This window comes from Polyodon spathula, chromosome 12 (assembly GCF_017654505.1).
Source record: "Polyodon spathula isolate WHYD16114869_AA chromosome 12, ASM1765450v1, whole genome shotgun sequence".
In the NCBI taxonomy this organism is placed as follows: Eukaryota; Metazoa; Chordata; class Actinopteri; order Acipenseriformes; family Polyodontidae; genus Polyodon; species Polyodon spathula.
This window is the reverse complement of record NC_054545.1, coordinates 34,978,469-34,999,194: the sequence shown is the minus strand read 5'-3', so window position 1 is coordinate 34,999,194 and position 20,726 is coordinate 34,978,469. Positions and strand designations below refer to the sequence as shown.

Sequence of the window (20,726 nt, the reverse complement as noted above, 5' to 3'; positions counted from 1 at the left end):
GTTTGAATGTAGACTCTTCTGTATTTATCGATTTTATTATTTTTGTTTTTTATTTGTTTATAAGCAGATTTATTGTAGAAGTCATCTGTTGTATAAATTAAATAGAAAATCCAACTGAGCATAATGTGGAAAAATCTCTACTGGAGTCTCAGAATCAACCCGGGATACAACCATCAGAAATGTCCTGGAGCCCAAACTCTTCTATCACACAGAGATGACAACATCATATTGAGCACAGCTGTAGAAGGAAGCAACAAGACACAATTAAGCCAGGGAACCTAGTTCTGATATTTGGATCACCAGAGGTATGTATCAATTCAATGGACCCTGCAATCCCCTTATATCAAAAGAAAACCTGTGGAGGAGGTGTCACAGGGTTGAATTTATTAGAACAAAAAACAACATTAAAAATGCATTGTTGGTAATTAATGAGGTGCAAATTAATGATTATAAGTCTGGAATACCTTCATCCAAGGTAAGAGAAAGTGATTAAACAGCTTCGTATATACTTGTGACAATACAAAGCTGTTTCACTTCCTGAGCTGCAATCACACTTATCAGCATGTGAAATACGCTACTGTTTTCTAAAGTGGCTATGACTTGGTTCCATTCTACCTTCCTCCCTTGCTTCTTTAATTTGCTATGCATTTAATGTAACACAGTATTATTGCATAGTACTGTACTTGTGCATTGTTAGGAAAGCATGGTGAATGCAGCTATAGATTGAATGCCGGTACAATCTCACAGTTTATTTTTAAGACTGGAAATTCTCTTGTCCCAGTAGTCATTGCCGAGTTGGCCAGCCCTGGCAGTGTGTTGTCTCTGTAATTGGACGGGGACTTGTCAAGTTTGTCAATGGATGTGTTTGTTGTAACCCTGCTTGCATTACAGCTACAACACAGTGCATACTAATTGAGGAGACTTGCCGACTTAGGTACATAGGCCTGCTGATGACTCTGTCAGCATGCTGATAATCTAATGCACACACACACTGTTTGGGTGTTTGTAGATAGATCGCTCGTCTTTTATTCTTAAACAGCACACATCACACCCACAGGTGAAGATGTCAAGTACAACAGCGTTTCATAGGAAACATAGCAACTAAGGGTTTTAATCTTGACATTTTCTATTGATTGATAAATTACCCGCTCTATGATTAATTAATCACACCCGTTTGCTAGTGATATGATATGAAATTGAATTGAAAGACAATTACAAGTAATAGAAAGAAATATCAACTTACTTGCGACTAAGATGATACTATAAACTTGTAGGGTAAGATGAGGGAAGACCCCCTCATGAGGTAAGCTGCCTTCCCCTATTAATACGTGTTCTGAACACTCAATGGCACCAAATTCCTTGTAAACACAATCCTCGCATCCTACTGTTCCTTTTCAATATATATCTAGACTGGAACCAACACATACGTGAAAGCTTGATCATCAAAACCATTTTTGCATAACTTCCAAGTTTGTATAACTTCACGGCTTTGAAAATCAGTTGTAGGTGTACATGAATAGTTTTAGTTTGTTCTGGGCAATGCGCTGTGGTGATAGTAAAACCTTATGACTGTAAATCTAAGCGTTAAAGCACAGGTTGATAACAAGGGGGGTTTTAGTCGACCCAAACATTTGATTGGTATTTATGAGGCAAGTTGCCCACTCCCATATTGGGGAAGACGGCCCTCAGTGCATATTTCCCCATATTGTGTATTGTACCCTAGTTGAGTGCTTAATGTAAGGCTAATGATGAGAAGAAATTATTTACATTTATAATTTATGTTTGAAAACAGGTAATGCCAATACATTACAAGAGACAGACCTGGATATTTGTTGATTCCATCGAATCATTGGCTAAGGATATAATGGTTGGTGAATGCATGGATGATAGGCTATATGCATGCATGTATCTGATATTTTTTCTTCACATATGTGGAGATCCACTCAAAAAAGAATGCTGTACACTCAAAATAACACAACCCAGAAGAAGAAGCAACAAAACAAACATCAAAGAAAGGAAAACAAAAACAGACCAAGGTCAGAACAACAGACAACAGCTGACAGGGTAGATGGTGATGCTGAATACTTATACTGCACAGAAGTATATTCTGTCAGTGGTGGAGAATGGATCCCGTGTGAAACATGTCATAGATGGGCTCACCTGGACTGTGCTGCTGTGTCTGGTGATGGTTTTATATGTGAAATTGACATGCATCTGTAAACACAATGGCGATTGCTGGTTACTTGCGTTGCTGGGCAATCAAACCTGTAACCTATTTCTAATTACTCTATTTGTCACAATTGAATCAATACAGGTGTCTGATGCACCGCACATTTTAGTTCCTTGGGTAGAGGCAAATGCGATTTGTTTAATTTTGTAAAAATAAATAAATAAATAAATACATTTGTAAATCTGTTAATTGAAGGTATAATTAAAGGTCTTGCACGGCACTATGAGAGTTGAATGTGTGAAGTGTTTTTTAAAAACTCAGCTTAATTAGTTGGGTCCAGAGAGGTACCGTGGCATTTAGAATCCCTGCTTGTTAAGCCCACAGGAGTTAGCTGTAGAGTGACAAACCTGACACCTGTTTATATATTTCACAATAGCTCCAGCACAGGTGCTACGCTTACAATAGCAGAATCAGCACCCCTTATCCATCACGCAGCTATTCTTAATTCACAGACTCCTTGGAGCACAGCCAGCATCGTGTTAGCATGACATCTGTATCATTTTATTTAGGATGGGAAATTATCACCCATCTCAATCGAGTACAACATTGTACCTTATATTCTGGGTTGTATAGTTACACTTAAACACTGAGGCAAAGCAGTCTCCATTTAGGTTAGTAAATAAGAGGACTGTGTGAGATGGTTTAGTGTGGAAAATGAAAATGCTTCAGCTAGGTGGAGTAGGGATTCAGCCTGACTCACTTTTCATTCAGGGACCCAGGTTCTATTTCAGCACGGGGTACAGGTGTGAAAGGAGCTGCTTCTGACTCCCAACTGTACTCCTTTGTTTGCTATGTTATTCATTGTATGGGTCTGCACTTCAATGGCTTCGCTATGATTCAGCTTTACTTCACTGTATTTACTGGGTGCATTTTCCTTTCTAGACAGAGTCCATTGCATATATATATTATAACTGGCAAATCCCTGCCTGGAAAAAAAATTGTTGGTGGTTGGAAAAGATAGGGTTCATTTCTGTCCCTGCCAGATAAATGTGGGTGTCTACCTGTTTTTGCACAATCACAGGTGTAATTCTTTTATTTAATTTAATTGATGTCACCTGCTTGTAATCAGCAAGCAGGTATATTTAAACCAAATGCTTGTATGGGCAGTCTGTAAAAGAGCAAGGCACTGTGCAAACTTCTACATATATACATATCGGACAAAAGCCCTTTAACTTTGTACAAAGAAAAGTGAACACGGTACAGTAAAACTAAAAATGTGTTGTTAGTATCTGAGCTCCAATAACAGATACTCTCTGTATTATCTGTACTTACTTTAACACTGTTTCTCACATGTAGTTACATTTTAAGCAGCTGCAGAAACCCGAATCCTTACCCGAAGGTCAACTACGACGATCTTCAGTTGAGTTCAATTGAAAGACCTATTTGGAAAGCAATTAGTCTTTGTAAACAGGGGTGGATTTTACACACACACACACACACACACACACACACCGACTCATGGCAGGATTCACAGACAAAGGGTTACTATGTGAAACAGAACCATCAGCCCCTGACATCCAATGCTGGTGTAATATTGTAATTACTTTTGTGTTGATAATAAAACAATCCGCTCGAAGACCCGGAAGGCAGGGAAATGCTGGCAGAGCGAGATGTTGTGAATGTGAAATAATCTCGGCACTCTGAATGGAAGCAGCGTGTTTGCAATTTATCTGGCTTCAAGACACAGTAGTTACCTGAAAACAGGAAGTGAAAAGGCAGGAAGTAATAATATCAGGGGACATGTCTAAATGGTATCTTCCAGTGCACAGAACGAGCACGTATGAAGTTGAAAGGAATTGAAAAAAACAAAAAAATGAAATACATATATCTACATTAATAGACATAGTGTAACTTCAGTTTAGTTACATTCATAGTTTACATAATTAGTCAAATTAAAAGGGACAGTTGTTCTGTAACATTTTTGCCTATTTGGTGTTGTGAGTAACGTCAAACGGGCCAAATGGAAAATAGAATAGGCTATGCTGTTTGCCTTTTACAGATTATTTTTTGTTTAATGCTAGCCTAAACATTAATCCCTGAGTGCTGCCTAATGTATTCATAAAACAAAGAGCTGCTTCCCGGCTCTCTGTATCATAGGAAGCAAAGTAAGGTGCCGCGTCTGGGAGCTGTTTCCCGTCTCTCTGCTTCAAAGGGAGCCGAGTAAAGTCCTGCGTCTGGGAGCTGCTTCCCTTCTCTCTGCTTCGTAGGGAGCAGAGTAAGGTCCCGCGTCTGGGAGCTGCTTCCCGTCTCTCTGCTTCATAGGGAGCAGAGTAAGGTCCCGCGTCTGGGAGCTGGGGAGGGTTCGGGACGGGTCCGAATCCCAACTGACTATGTGGACCATGGGTGCAAGTTACTTGATTGCAATCCCACCCAAAATGTAAATGAGACAGCTCCACCTGATTGGCTCATCATAAAGAGTCAAACGTATGGAATTTTAAGACTGTGAGAGGCGACAAAGATCACCAGTATGGCAGGCGTGTGCTTTAGATTTGAATCAAGGTTTACTCATTGAAGATCATTATTAGTAAACACGTTCTCATCTATAAGAAAGACAACTCTTTCAGTGCACTATGTGCAAATACAGCTCTATGTGTAAAGTATGGCATTGCCATTGTATCTGTGTAATATATAACGCATTTGTTTACACCAGCTGTATCTCATTGCTTTATATTTACAAATGCAATTTTTAGATTTAACCACAGTGTGTTGGGGTAAACTATGAATATTAAAATATGTGTATATTAATATAAAAACAATAAATGTGGTATTTGAATAATAATGAAGTACAACTAATTCCAGATGAATTGTCCCTTTGCGAAACACACACCTCGACACACACACACACACACACACACACACACACACACACACACACACACACACACACACACACCATGGCAAAAAAACATCAGCCCCAGAGTTCATGTGCTCGCAGTACGTGCCAGCGCCGTGTTTGTTCAGTGCTAAATGTTCAGTTTTTTTGCAGTGGGGCAGGTGTTTCTCTGTGACAAACAGATTCATTTTCCATCTAGTTTTGTTATTATTTTTGTGACACCCCTTGACATTGGAGAAATTACAGCTTTATTTTTTTTTTTTATAAAAACACAGTGAAACAATAATATTGTAAATAGCAGTAAAGTATAGTAAACTACGTTGCATAAGGTATACCATAAAAGTTAGCATAAATTTGCAGAATTATTTTTAAAAACCATTTTCCATCTCAGCAATGTGATGCGTCAAATCAAAGGGTCCACTTCTTTAATTTTTTTAACCTCTTATATGATAATAAATCATCTTGTATAGGTGTGAATTATGCATTGAATTGCATTTCCTTACCTACAGAACTGATCATATGCGGCTTTATATTTAAATTGCTTACACAAGCTCTGTTTTTTTCACGGGGGTTACAAATCCAGTAAATGAAGTAAGTGTATATATGAATGCATGATTGAATAAATGCTTGTGTGTGTATGTCTGTATGTGGGGATGCCAGCCTTTCGACTTTTGTGCTATTCTTAGAAGTAATTCCTTGCAAAAGCTTGAAGTGGTAGAGCTTGGATAGTGGAAGAGAAATAAGGTAGAGCGAGACATAGACACACAGACACACACGCATACACATTCATTGGATGAACAGATTTACGGACCAAAAAAGGCGTCTACTGCACTGCATCTTCCCTTTCTGGGCCCGTTTTGATCAAGGTTTGTAAAAACATATATTTTTTGTAGTGTTAACCGTTTCACTGGTTGCGTGCTTGAAAGATGGATTGGGATCATACTTAGTGCTGCTGTCCAGACAATGCTGAAGATCGTTACCACAGCTGAGCAAAATAAAGCTGCTGAGAAAGACGCTTGTTGAGCAGGCGTGAGCTACCGATTTCAGCACCATTTCGTAAGGACAGCGCCGGAGTGTCTAGCCCCCGAGGGCGAGCATGTTAATGGCTCCTGTTCGTTTTCTTAGCGGCGTAGGAGACCGCGTGTGTGTTTTTATCAGCTGTGTTTAGAAGAGGAATATTGATTCACACACCCCTTGTAACTACCGGCGTATGTTTTTTTCTTTGTTCTTTTGTTTCAAGGTACTATCAGAACACCCTTTTACAATAAAACCGATAGTATAAATACTGTATAAGTATATACAACAGTGACATAAGGTTTCTATCAATCCCTCTGTGTCCGTTCTAATAAATATTACTATAATGCAGATTATTGGAATGTGTACCATTCTGGTATCGCGTGTTCCTCATTTTAATATGTTATATATCACTGTCACTTTTATTTCAAACTTGTCTTTTATTGTCATTATTCTTCAGCACCCACCCTGTTGCATTCAACGATTCGGGACACCAGTGTGTGCTTGAAAGTGTTTACTTCTCCCCTTCACATAACAATGGTTTCAAAGATTACATTTCTTAATTATTTTTTTTTTTTTGTTGTTGTTGTTGTTGTTGTTGTTGTTGTTTTTTTTTTAAAAATGTATTGTTTGTTTGTTTTTTGTTTGTTTGTGGGTTTTTTTTTTGCATTGGCTGTGTGATTGGTGTGACCCGCTTCTCTTTGTTACCCCGTCCCATGGTCCTGAAGTGTTAAATAATATAGATAAAAGCCCACAATAACAACCGGCATATGCTTGCTATACTGTGTAAACAGTAGAAACTCAACGGCGTGTGTGGGGTCATTTTATTTCCTCCCCTCCAACCATGCAGGTAAATTGGAGACACACAATACAGAAACATAAAAAATTTAATGTTGCCCAAATAATAAACGAAAACATGCATCAGCACTATTTTCCTATTAGAGGAGAAACGGGTGTTTCAATCGGGACATAACATTTTTACAGCCCCTATCTAAACCCCACATAGGCGATAGCCATCGCTGATTACACTAATGGACTATATGTATCTCAGGGACATGCTTAGACTAATGATGAAAGCTGTGTAGCTAACTGACAGCAAACAGCGAGAAAGGGAAGAGAGGCACGGATGCTGCAGCAGAGATAAGGTATATCTATTACTAACAATTTCCCGTTTGGTCGTACAGTATGCAGTGAAAGGCTAACAAGTGCAAAATGTGATCACGAATGATTTACAGTATTTGCAGATGGCAGTGTTTGGTGCGAAACATGACAGCGTGTCTCCATGACACCGGCTGTCTGTATTCTTCGTGCAGCCAGTAAGTGTTTCTGGCTGGATTTTTTTTTTTTTTTTTTATTGTGGAGGCGCACACTTTAGAGTTTATATACTGGCCTATATCCAGTTATGATTAAACGTGTACATAGATGCTCGATATAGAAATAGAGATTGATTGATTGATGGACGTCGATCTTTTTAATGTTGTTTTTTTTTTCCTGATTTTACAGGATATGTGTGTTACTAGCATACTTGTTGTTTTATATATTTGTTTCATTTTCTGAAAATGTCAGTTCACTGAACAGAATTCTGAATCCCACTAATCCGTGGCATACATCTAGCATGCTTATCATTTCTTGTTTGGTACCTGACTTGGTAAAACATGCAGTTTGGTTCAGCTTTCTATTCTGAATTTAGTTCCACAGGTCCTATTAAAAAATAAATAAATAACAGGGTCTTCTCTGTCGATCAGCTGTTATTGTAGTATATTGTGTCCTGATTTATAAAAAAGGGATGTTTTTTTCTTCTTTTTAGATTATGTTTCACTCTTATACTACTTCTGCGTCAACAAAGGCTAGCTTTTTACCCAATGGACACATATGCACTAAAAGGATTGATTGATCTATGTCAGTGAAAGAGTCAACAGCACTCTAAAACTCATTAAAAACACATTAAGGAATAGCGTGTAGTTCAGGACACAAGATCTGCATCATTATCTGCTCTTTAAGGCCATAGGGTCCACTAAATAACAAGGGCACTATTCTGCAAAGTCTAGTTAGTGCTGGTGCTAGTGCTAATGCGGCTGTAATATCCTTTCAACTAGTTTACTGAGTGTAATTTATTTTAAAATGTAAAGTGCCATTGTGAAGATGAAATCATTACCCCTGGTTCTGTTTAAGAATTTCTGCAGTTTCAGTAACCAGAAACTTTTCTTGGTAATTCCTGTGAAATTGTCAGCCTCTGCATTACTCATTTCATTGGCAAGTAGTTGTGCATCTATATCAAGTTTATTGTCTGTCTTTTATTACACATACAAAATATATGTTGTTCAATATTTTAATAAGGAAATATTGGATGTGTCTGGATCTCTAATAATCTTCCAAAGAATAGTAAGAAAAGCCTATAGTTTCTGCCTTCATTTTCTCTACCAGCCATTTTAAGTGTAAGTTCAGTGATGCATACAACTATTGGTGACACCTGTTGCACAAATGCATTGCATGTAATTATCCCAGGCACTCAGATAATTGTTTACAGGCAGACATGTAAGATAACAGCAAGGTTGAAAGAGCATAATTGTGGTTATATAATATTAATCTGTGCAGCCAGGCATTTAAAAGAAACAGAATGTTAGGTCTTTAAAAGCATACATAAATACTGGATTGGCTTAATCAGTAAACAGGATTCTCTACTGACTGATAAGATAATTTTTTTAATGTAACGCTGTTTTAAATGGTATAAATACAGCATTGTGAAGTTTGTGTTGTGTATCTTAATTGCAGTTTAACAGCACGTCAGTTCATAAAGGATCAATATCAGTGATGGTAAGTGCAGCACTTCCTGATAATCAAACACATGTGTGTGAGGATGCACCGTGGTCTATACAAGGCGTGGTGGATTTATCAATTGGTTTGTTGCAAGAATGCTGATTGAAATGACAGCTTCTCCGGTGGGGGTTCTGTATCTGTCTGGCTGTGCTGCTGTAATCCAGGGAGTAAGGAGAGGACTGCATGGACAGTGTACAAATAATGATACAAAATAATATAGTAGTGTAGTGTATCTTTATACATATCTACCATAAGGGTGCTGGGATCCTAGGTATTCTGTGAGTTCTGTATGTTGGTTTTCAACACAGTGTTCTGTAAGTAATGAACACAGGGACTGCAAAAAGGATCGCATGGAAGAGATCAGATTCATTATTTATCACTGCTCAGAAATAACCTGTGTAACATTTTGTGTTTATTTAGGAAGAAGTAAATGTCAGGCAATTACCAGCCATCCATTCTAATCTGATATTTAGACAAAACTGCTAGATGGATTAATTGGAGCTTCAAAAAAATGGTCTATCAGCAAATTACTGTACTTGAAATAATCTTGTATATATATATATAGTATAGTGATACAATTAAAATCCCTATATCAAGTTTGACTGGAAAATCTATATATTGTTGAGTGTTACCATTTGAGTGTAAAATTTTCTTCTGGTTAGTACTGTACTGGGTAATTATGTCTGTTCATTTTTTTTTTTTTTTTTTTTACTAAGATCATTAATATATAAGTGAAGATGACAGGTAATATTGTGCTGTAAGTCTTACAATGCTACAGGATGAAAGAGTGTTTAGGTCTCAGGGTTGTGGTTTTGTCATTCTGGGGAGACATTTACAGTTCGGTTTAGGTGGGCAGATACATACAGGCTCTGGCGTCTGGGACACCCTTTGCAGCTGTATCAGTATGGCTGGTCGACGTGAGGACTTGTTAAGGCCTTTTGGGAAGGCTGCTCCTTGTGCTAATTAACCTTTTATCCGTTGGATACCTGAGATCAATTTCTAACCTGTGTGTGCATGCATGTGTATGTGTGCATGTGTGTGCACGTCCGTGCATGTGTGTGTGCGTGTGTGTATGTGTGTGCCCATCCGTGCATACTTGCATGTGCGTGCACGTGCGTGCATGTGTGCGTGCATGCATGCATGCGTGCATGTGCGTGGGTGTGTGCGTGCGTGCATGTGTGTGGGTGTGTGCGTGCATGCATGTGTGTGGGTGTGTGCATGCATGCGTGTGCACATGCGTACGTGCTTGCATGCGTGCATGTGTGTGCGCGTGCAAATATATGTGAGTGTGTGCATCTGCGTGTGTGCATGTGTGTGTGTATGTGCCAGTAAACAGCAAAAAAAGCACAGGCCAGTCTGGAGAGTGAAGATAAAACCACAGCCAGCAAGCTTACAGCCAGACTGCCCATTTAATAGCATTATCTAAATTCTATTTCTACAGGATTAGAGGGGCTATCCTATAACAGGCAACAGCTGGCTATGTGGCAACCACATCTGGAAATCTGGACAGAGTCCAAGCCAAGCCTTTTCCAGTTTGATCTTTTGACACTAGAGATGTGTGGGATTCTGGATCACTGTGGTGTTGCAACACATCACTGTGTTTTTTTGATGCTCACTTTCTCCCTTAGGTGATTTGTATTTACATTCATTCATTCATTCATCCATGTATGTATTTGATACAAGTGTTTCTATTATAATGATTATCATGTATTTACCTTTCCATTAGCTTTTTAAGTTCTGATATTTGTTTTATTTGTGTGTGTGTGTGTGTGTGTGTGTATTAGACTCCACCATGTGATTCAGTGACCATTAAACTGTACTGTTCCCAGTAAGATGGCGAAAGCAAGGGCTGAAAGGTCGCAGCACTACGTGATTGTTTTGGAATCAGGAAGTACTCTAAAGGCACCTGCAACAAGAGGATTCTGACACAGTTACTTCAACTGATTCATTTCCAACTGCAACCGAGTGACTCAAACATTATGCTGGCTAGTCTGGACAGTTAAAAGGGTGCTTGGGATAATGCCAGGAATAAAACGGTCTGAGAGATCCTGAAAGGGACCCCAGACACCAGGGTAAAGAGGCCAATATTCGCACAAGAGGTCCCTCCGGCAGTGCAGGGCAAGCCAGCCCAGTTTGACCCCCCGTACCCCTTTAGATTCTGAGACAGTTCCCTGCCCGCTCACAGTTGAGTGCTAACTCGCTGCTCTCTTATAGCCCTGTTGTTGTGCTATTTTCTGGGCCCGCCTGCTGATTCAAACCCACGTTTCTCATAATGAGGGGTTGCCTTGGAAACTTCTCTCTCCACCTGTTGCTATAATGCTTGGAAATTGCACTGAGCTAGCTGAAAAGGACGATCCTTTTTATAGAAAGACATTAATTAAACACCAAGGAGCAAGCATGACATATTACAAATGTTAAAAATGAAGTCTGGCAAAGATAATAATAAAATGATTTATTATTATTATTATTATTATTATTATTATTATTATTATTATTATTATTATTATTATTATTATTATTAGTGGTGGTAGTAGTAGTAGTAGTACCATATATCTAGTTCATGGTGCACTATACAGCAGACTGAATGCATGATTTCTTGCTTATGACTGGCCATTCAGAAGAAAGCTAATTTATTGGGAACTGTTCGTCTGAATTTGATCAAACTTTACATTCACATTTTGTTACAGTAAGTTGTTGCATATACTAACATTCAGGGCTACAATCCAGAATTGCTATTTTTTTATATAATACCTCCATTTAGATCCTTTGAGCAGTCATGTACAGTAGACTACTATCTAGAAGTCCGGGGAGTATGAGTGAGCTTTGAATGCATGATGGCCCTGGTGCTATTCTGAAGCCCTGTGACAGGCTAAAGATTGACAGCGCTGGAGAGCAATGCTTCCTCATCTATCAGACTGCCTGGAGCGTCGATGGTTTCAGGGCCACTTGTAAAAGGTGATTGATCGCCCTTCGCTGGGTGCAGAAAGACTCTATCAGATTTTCTGGAAACCTTTGTCACTCATTGAAATAGAAGATTTCAATTGCATCTTTTCGAATGCAAATACCATTAAACTTTAATAATGGCTCGGTGTTGTCATCCAAGATAAGTTAAAGACACCTGGACATTTTTTACTTCTCTTTTGTAAGAAATATTTAACTTCTGTAGAATTATTTGATGGTGTAATTAAAATATGTTGCTATTAGGACAACATTTCAATTCTGAAATATGTTACTTTTCACAAGGTTAAAAAATCCAAAAATATTTAGCAAACACTTTGACTAGTCTTTCTCAGTGTCACCAATCTGGGTTTTTTTGGGGGGTGTTTATGTGTTTATTAGTCTGTAGTATATTTTAAATGAGTCGTTTTCTAAAAGAAAAAAAATGTTGTTCTTCTGAGAAAAAAAACTATGAGGAAAAATACTTAAATACTGTACAATATAGTGTAGAAAAAGTCCTCCAGTGTAAAGATTCACTTTAAGACTCTATTCCAGAGGGATTTTAACAAGAGTGTAACAGGTTTCTGCTGTATTGTCCTCAGACTGTCATTGCTACAGTAAGGCTGTGCAGCGCACCTGGTTCACACTGATACGGGAAGAAGCCCCCTTTGTCAGACATGGGTCCTCTCTCAATAACGATTATCATTTTCAGCAGGCTCTTTTGTAAACCAATTTTAATGCTAATGAAGACAGATTGGAAATGTCTTCCACATTGTGTTAAAAAATAACTTTTTAAAGAAAAAAAAACTGCACAAAGAACCACTGAACTGTGTGAGCGCTGAAAACATGATTAGCTAATTACTGTTTTGTATCAGTCAGAGAGCCGGTTGGAATTTGCCTGGGTGTTTCTGGTTGTCAGATGTGGGATTAGGCAGTGGGTGGTTCTAGATAATTCTCTTATCCAATTTATTTTTTCTTTTATTCTGAATCTTAATTTCCAATTAGAGTGGCTAAGTTCTCTAGCCATGAGACTACACTGCCTCCCAGTTCCTCAGCTCAAACCATTAGGCCACATTGTATCCCAGTCGCTCTGCTCAAACTATCAGGCTACACTACCTCAGTCTCTCAGGTCAAACCACTAAGCCACACTGCACCCCAGCTCAATCCGTTAGGCCAAATTGCCTCACAGTCCTCAATTCTAACCATGACACCACACTGCCTCTCAGTCGCTCAGCTCAAACCATTAGGCCACTCTGCATCCCAGTCCCTCAGCTCAAACCATTAATCCATACTGCCTCATAGTCTCTCTAACCACTAAAACACTGCCTCCTAGTCCCTCGATTCTAAAAACAAGACCACACTGCCTCCCAGTCCCTCGATTCTAAACACAAGACCACACTGCCTCCTAGTCCCTCGATTCTAACCACAAGATTGGTCGGAAGTTAGGTCACTGCCTCCTAGTCCCTCGATTCTAACAAGACCACACTGCCTCCCAGTCCCTCGATTCTAACAAAACTACACTGTCTCCCAGTCCCTCGATTCTAAACACAAGATCACACTGCCTCCTAGTCCCTCGATTCTAAACACAAGACCACACTGCCTCCCAGTCCCTCGATTCTAAACACAAGACCACACTGCCTCCCAGTCCCTCGATTCTAAACACAAGATCACACTGCCTCCCAGTCCCTCGATTCTAAACACAAGACCACACTGCCTCCCAGTCCCTCGATTCTAAACACAAGACCACACTGCCTCCCAGTCCCTCGATTCTAAACACAAGACCACACTGCCTCCCAGTCCCTCGATTCTAAACACAAGACCACACTGCCTCCTAGTCCCTCGATTCTAAACACAAGACCACACTGCCTCCCAGTCCCTCGATTCTAAACACAAGACCACACTGCCTCCCAGTCCCTCGATTCTAAACACAAGAATCACACTGCCTCCCAGTCCCTCGATTCTAAGGACAACACAAGATCACACTGCCTCCCAGTCCCTCGATTCTAAACACAAGATACACTGTCTCCCAGTCCCTCGATTCCTCCTGCCTCCTAGTCCCTCGATTCTAAACACAAGATCACACTGCCTCCCAGTCCCTCGATTCTAAACACAAGACCACACTGCCTCCCAGTCCCTCGATTCTAAACACAAAACCACACTGCCTCCCAGTCCCTCGATTCTAAACACAAGACCCACACTGCCTCCTCAGGGGAGCTAAGATTTGTGTTCTTCTGTGTGGACGGCCAGGGTAAGGGAGCTACGATTTTGTTCTGACGGGACAGGAGGTATAGGGAGCTAAAGATTTGTTTTCTAGTGGTGATCGGAGGCGTCAGGGTCAGGAATGCCTCGCTAAGATTTGTGGTATTGGTGTGACCGGAGGGTCAGGGACAGCTAAGATTTGTGTTCTGGTGTTGACAGAAGGGTAGGGGCAGCTAAGGATTTGTGTTCTATGTGTGACCGGAGGCTCAGGGGAGAGCTAAGCATTTGTGTGTTCTGGTGTGACGGGTCCTGATTCTAAACACAAGACCACACTGCCTCCCAGTCCCTCGATTCTAAACACAAGATCACACTGCCTCCCAGTCCCTCGATTCTAAACACAAGACCACACTGCCTCCCAGTCCCTCGATTCTAAACACAAGACCACACTGCCTCCCAGTCCCTCGATTCTAAACACAAGATCACACTGCCTCCCAGTCCCTCGATTCTAAACACAAGACCACACTGCCTCCCAGTCCCTCGATTCTAAACACAAGATCACACTGCCTCCCAGTCCCTCGATTCTAAACACAAGACCACACTGCCTCCCAGTCCCTCGATTCTAAACACAAGACCACACTGCCTCCCAGTCCCTCGATTCTAAACACAAGACCACACTGCCTCCCAGTCCCTCGATTCTAAACACAAGACCACACTGCCTCCCAGTCCCTCGATTCTAAACACAAGACCACACTGCCTCCCAGTCCCTCGATTCTAAACACAAGACCACACTGCCTCCCAGTCCCTCGATTCTAAACACAAGACCACACTGCCTCCCAGTCCCTCGATTCTAAACACGAGACCACACTGCCTCCCAGTCCCTGCACTTTAACCACTGCCAACACACTGCCTCTGGTCACAAGGTTCATATAACCTTGCAGTCTCATGTCTCTCTCTTGTCTGTTCTTGTCAGTCTGTGCAGAGCAGTACCTCACATTTCCTCGATTCTTTACAGGTGACCTGCAGTCTAGGCCCCCTGTCCCGGAACTAAAATTTGGTGACGGTTGATCGACTAGGGTAGGGGAGAGCTAAGATTTGTGCTCCCTGGGTGTGGACGGAAGGGTCAGGGGGAGCGACAGATTTGTTGGACTTGAGTGTTGACGGGAGTGAAGGGTCAGAGTATATGCGTCTGTCATTGTCTGTGAGTAGGATAAAAGAGGGCAATGAACAATGCAGACACGTCTCTTGTCAGATCAGAGGTCTAGTTTAACACTCAGATTTCCATTCTTTAAAGTTAACCAAGACACAGTCTAGGCACGTCCTTTATGACAGTTCTATAAGAAATGTATCACTGGTACCGGGGGGGGGAAACCAGCGGCATTATGGGTAAAGTGGTGTGTGGCTTCGGTCCGAGTCGGTTTGTAACATAGGCGTTCGCATGGAACTCGTGACGGATTAATCAGGAGGTAAATAAAATATTTTCCTCACTCATGGTCAGAGTCTCGGAGAGAGAGAGAGAGAGAGAGAGAGAGAGAGAGAGAGAGAGAGAGCCCTGAATAAAACTTGTTGGAAACATAAAGCAGATGGGATCTCCACCCGGAAATACTGTATAGGTTGGATCCCCTTTGTAAAGCAATTGGTTGCTACAGCATATGAATGCAATGTGTGAGTAAAAGCCTATTAGAGATACATGATCCAAAAAGAGAGCAAAGGAATGAGAAATGGATAGCTGTTATATCTTTTTTTCTTCAGAATGAAAACTTTTATTTGCCTTGGATCTTTTATTTTATTTTTATCGATAACTTATTGTTGCTTCTAATCTACTGGAGGTACATCAAGAATAGTTATATAAAATGAAGTTATATTGCATTGCATATCAAAACCCCTCCCTTGCTGGGAATGTAATGGATCACAGTTCTTTCCTTTTCGGTACAATTGTTTGACTTTCTTGTTTTATGTGATTTAGCAACCATGTTTTCGTGCCCCACCCCCCTGTGGAAACACTACAGTACACTCCTCAGAAGGTTAGCAACATCATCTCGGCTTGTAATTTGCATAAAATAGCTCTCAATAAAACGTAATGGATGTGATGTTGAACAGAGGAAAGATTACAGGGTTTGAGGGGAGCAGATGCTGAACCTCAAGCCCCAGTGATGGAGGTTGCAGATGCTGTAAGTACCAGGCAGATCAAAGCCTTATACATTACTTTTTTTTTTTTTTTTTTTTTTTTTTTTTTATTTTCGCTTGGTAGGCGAGGGGACTCCCCCGAAACCCCAGTATTGGGAGTGATCCTCCGAATCGGGGTCTTTGACGTTGTGAAAAACTTAAAGAAAATACGCTAAAAGAATTCTCTTTTTGCTTTTTTCTTTTTTTTTTTTTTTTTTTTTTTTTTTATTTTTTTTTTTTTTTTTTTGGTTTCAAAACTCAAGGATGGGAGTCCTGCCAAGCTGCCTGCACAGTTCTACAAACAAAAAAATAGACAAGAAAAACTGTACAGAGAAAGTATGGTAACTTTAAAAAATGTATTCCTTTTACAGTGGCATTAAACATTTATACGTTTTGAACCAATCATCCAAAAATGAGCCCAATAATTTCTCTCGAGGGCAGCTTCCATTAATAATCTGTGTTTGTTTAAATTGCAGAGGCCTGCTGTAATAGGGATTCTACATTTTGTAATCAAGTTCACATTTGAACTAGGCCTCTCTTTGTGACCTGGGTTTTGAGCAGAATTATCAGCATAATGGGATATATGAAAAATAAAGAAACTATTTTATATGCTACTGCTGTACCTGCTGTTGGGGAGAGTCTGCTAACATCGCCGCTGCAGAGACAGCTGGATCAGCACACAACTTAGACCACTTTTGCTCAGTAGGTGGCCTCGCAGTGTAAACTCTTTCTAATTCAGTTTCCCAGGTCATGGTAATGACCTTTAAAACAGAAATGAGATTTGCAAAATGATTGGATATTCTTGCTCGTAAACCGATGCTTTAAAAATAAATTTTCTGACCTACTATTTGCACTACTTACATTATCACCAGCCTGCTTTTTGTGATGAAGATCTCTTAATACTTTACTTGGTTATTCTACTTTATTATAGATATATGCAGATTATTTTACAATATATTCAATATGCTTCCTGGTGCCTGATCACTTTCTTTGCTTATTTAATTCAATGGTAGATCTGAATACAGACAATGTGACCGTCAATATATAACGCTGTATATGGCATATCCTGCATTATCCTTAAACAAAGAAAGCAATCCAGTGCTGACAGTACAGCAGCTATTAATCATGGAATATCCATGCTGGGAATCTGGCAGAGACAGGGGTCGAGGAACACAGCGGGAGCCAGGCTGGTGTGTGGATGATCAGGGCTTGGAAGATGTCTGGCCAAGCAGTGTGATCTGTATGACAGATCATTTCCCAGAGCTTGTGTCTGAGACAGAGCTGAAAATCCTATTGCACGGGTGAAGGGGTCGAGAACAATCTTAACACAGGAGCAGTGGCAAGTGCAGGTCACATTGCCCAGGTGGTTTGACATATGTTTGAAAGAAGAAACGTCACGAGTCGGGGAGGATGATGTATCTCTGTTTATCTATGTAAAAGGTTCATCTAATTAAAATGTTTCTGCCATGTGCTTGTGGCATTTTCCAGTTTATTTTGTATAGCTTTAGAGCAGAGAGCATATCAAGCACAGCCTTATATAAGATGTTGTTTTATAGCAAAGAACTTTTGGGTGAAAAGATGGGTGGACAGAAGCTTTTTTTACAACAATCTGCCTGTGGCTAATTTCTAATGACTGACAAAGAGTGACTGGCTGACCTCCTTATATCACTGCCCACGAGTCTATATAATTAAAGCATACATGTGTTAATTCCGTTTTCTATTACAATTATTAGAGTCTTTTATGGAAGTGAATTAGATTTAGCAGACCACTACCTAGAACTGCTTTGTGAGACTATTCCCTGATGGAGTGTTTGGCAGATATGGGTGGCCACTAGGATTCCAATGTAATCAGATCTCATAGTCCCCGCAGAATGAGAGCTGGCTAATGCTTGGGTGGGTGTTGCTTGCTCAGTGGTGGGTCTCTGGATCGATGTTGTCTGTAGTGATTTTATCACTCTGTTACACAGGGTCATTCTGTCTCTGGACAATAAATATCCCATAGCACCTGCCACATAAAATTCCTTGGTGGTTTGGTTTAATACGTACATTTGGACGGAACAAACCTCTGATTAACCTAATCCCCTGCCCTTGTTTATTTAAATCAGAGACCAACCTTCTCTTGTCTTCCACAAGCATTGGTGTATCTATACTGTATATCTGTCTATATCTTAATGAATAAACAACATAAACACATAAACTCTCTTGTATCTGTGCTCTCACCCCAAGAACAGAGAGGATCAGTCCCAAGAAAAGATTTTTGTTTATTTATCTTTTTCATAATGAAAGCTTGTATTTGCCTTGGATATTTATTGAATTTTATTTTTTATTGCTAACTTTTATTGTTCCTTCTAATCTACTGGAAAGCACATTGAGCTGCTTCTCAAGGGAAGAACTATACAAAATGAAGTTGTATTGCATTATATTCGCAGCCCTCCTTTTCTGGAAATGTAATGGGTCAATATTTCAGTTCTTACCTTGTTGGTATAACTTCTTGATTGTATTTATTTTCTGTCCGGGTGGGTAGAACACACTTATCGGATACACTTTAAAATAAGAGTCTCTTAATTACGCTTAATTACACTGCAACAGCACAGTAATCACACAGAGGGTTGTGCAGTTATGATTTAACTAAATGTTTAACTGTAACACATGCTCTGTGATCTAATGTTACACAGGCAAGGTTCAATGCACTAAGAGACTTCATTGGGAATATTACTCACCAGTACTTGTTTAAATTCTTTCACAGTCGGCATTTTGGCAAGCAGGCAGAATGTGAAAGCAGCAGATTTCCAATCCTATCTATCCATGTCTTACATGTGGTTGCCAGTAGATATTTGGTAGCTTTGCATGCCAAGTTTCTGTGTGTTTATAGTGCTGGGGGTGGCTACACTCCTCAGCTGTTCAGCTAACTGAGATCTTAGTTTTTATGGAGATTAAATTGTTTGTGGCCATCCATCTCTGATTAACAGAAATTCAGTAGCTAACGCAGCTATAAGCTTTGACAGGACTGATACTGCTGGGGACAGGAGGGTTATTGTATAGAACTGGGTTTAAACTATCTTCATCTGATTGTCAGGCATACAGTTTCAAAAACGTATTTGATCAAGAAAAAAATGGGGGTGTAAAATAACTCATGCTCTTCATATTGGTGTTGTATCCCCATTTTAAAAAATAGTTTGTACTTATAGCTGTTTACATAAAACCCTATAATTGTGGCAGCTCGATTTTGATAAATATGATTCAAGTTCAATATATAAACCAAAGAACTTTTTTGGTAAATGAAGCTATTATTTTGAAGACTTCTTTAAATCTCCCATATTGACAGTATGTCTGTGCATAATGTACATCTGCCAACTGTTTCTCTTTCATGCTATCTTCCAGTAAATTTAGTAAATGTGACGATAAAAAAATGATACACAATACCTTATGAATACTTTTTACATAGTCTATCAAATGTCATTAAAATATCAAATTCTCAAACTTCATATAGTTCACACAAACTGTTTTAAAAATTTCTAAAAATGTGATTTCAAATTCATGACCGAAGGGGATGCATATGAAAAATATAAATAATTGTGAGCGTGTGTGGAATATCCTAATTAGTCTGTGTATTCACCCTTGAGTCTAATGGATTTATCTCTTTTGTATGTCCAGTTCAATACTTAAATCTGTAGGCCTCTTAATCTAATTCTGCCTGATTGTAAATCGGTCCATATTAGATCTCTTTGGCGATATAAACATTTCTGTCTATATTTGGGTTTGACAAGATCGATATTCATTGTATTCTGTGTTAATGAATGGCAGTGTAACTGTAGTTATAGTGTAACAAACAAAAGGACCATAACTATTGTACATCAGCAACCAAGCTATCTGAACTGTGGTTCCACATGTCATATGTACATGTATGTACACTCTCTCTCTCTTTCACACACACACAGTCATCTTCTCACATGAGATATACAACACTATACATATTTTATAGCAAGATCCAAATTTACTCGACTTTAGAATATGGCATTTTATTCCTACCTTGCCTTGGATGTGTATGAATATAGCATACGTTCTTAATGTGCAGAGCCACTCTATAGGCAACAAGACCCAACTCCCGAGTTCAGAATATTCAATATTTAATGATAATGATGCGGGCGGGCATGGCGGAAGTCTAGACTAAATTTAATGAAGTGTCTCGTTAGTACTGAGTGGCAGGATCAGACTGGCAGAAGCTTTTTTTGTTTGTTTGTTTTGCATGTTTTGCTAGTTTTACGACTGTAGTTTCGCTGTTCACTCTGACGTTGTAAAAGAAGATGACCTTTGATTCGGGCAGGTGTGTCCATCACTTGTGGGTAAAAGAAAGGGGGACAGGGCGGTGTGAACCATAGGCGGGTGGGTCTGAAGGTTAAAACATTGCTCCTGCTCAGTCGATGTATCTGAAAGTAAGATTGAGATACAATTCCCATTTGCAGAGAGAGAGAGAGAGAGAGAGAGAGAGAGAGAGAGAGAGAGAGAGAGAGAGAGAGAGAGAGAGAGAGAGAG

At 39.8% G+C, this 20,726-nt stretch overlaps 1 protein-coding gene across 1 annotated transcript in view; it reads left to right on the top strand.

The window, feature by feature from the left end:
• Positions 1 to 5,854: 5,854 nt before the first annotated feature.
• Positions 5,855 to 20,726, top strand: part of LOC121325025 (complexin-2) — a 36,516-nt gene continuing 21,644 nt past the window's right edge. Inside the window, exon 1 of the mRNA XM_041267318.1 lies at positions 5,855 to 5,929. The gene's annotated coding sequence lies outside the window, so the exon portion shown is untranslated. The remainder of the gene's footprint in view (positions 5,930 to 20,726) is intronic.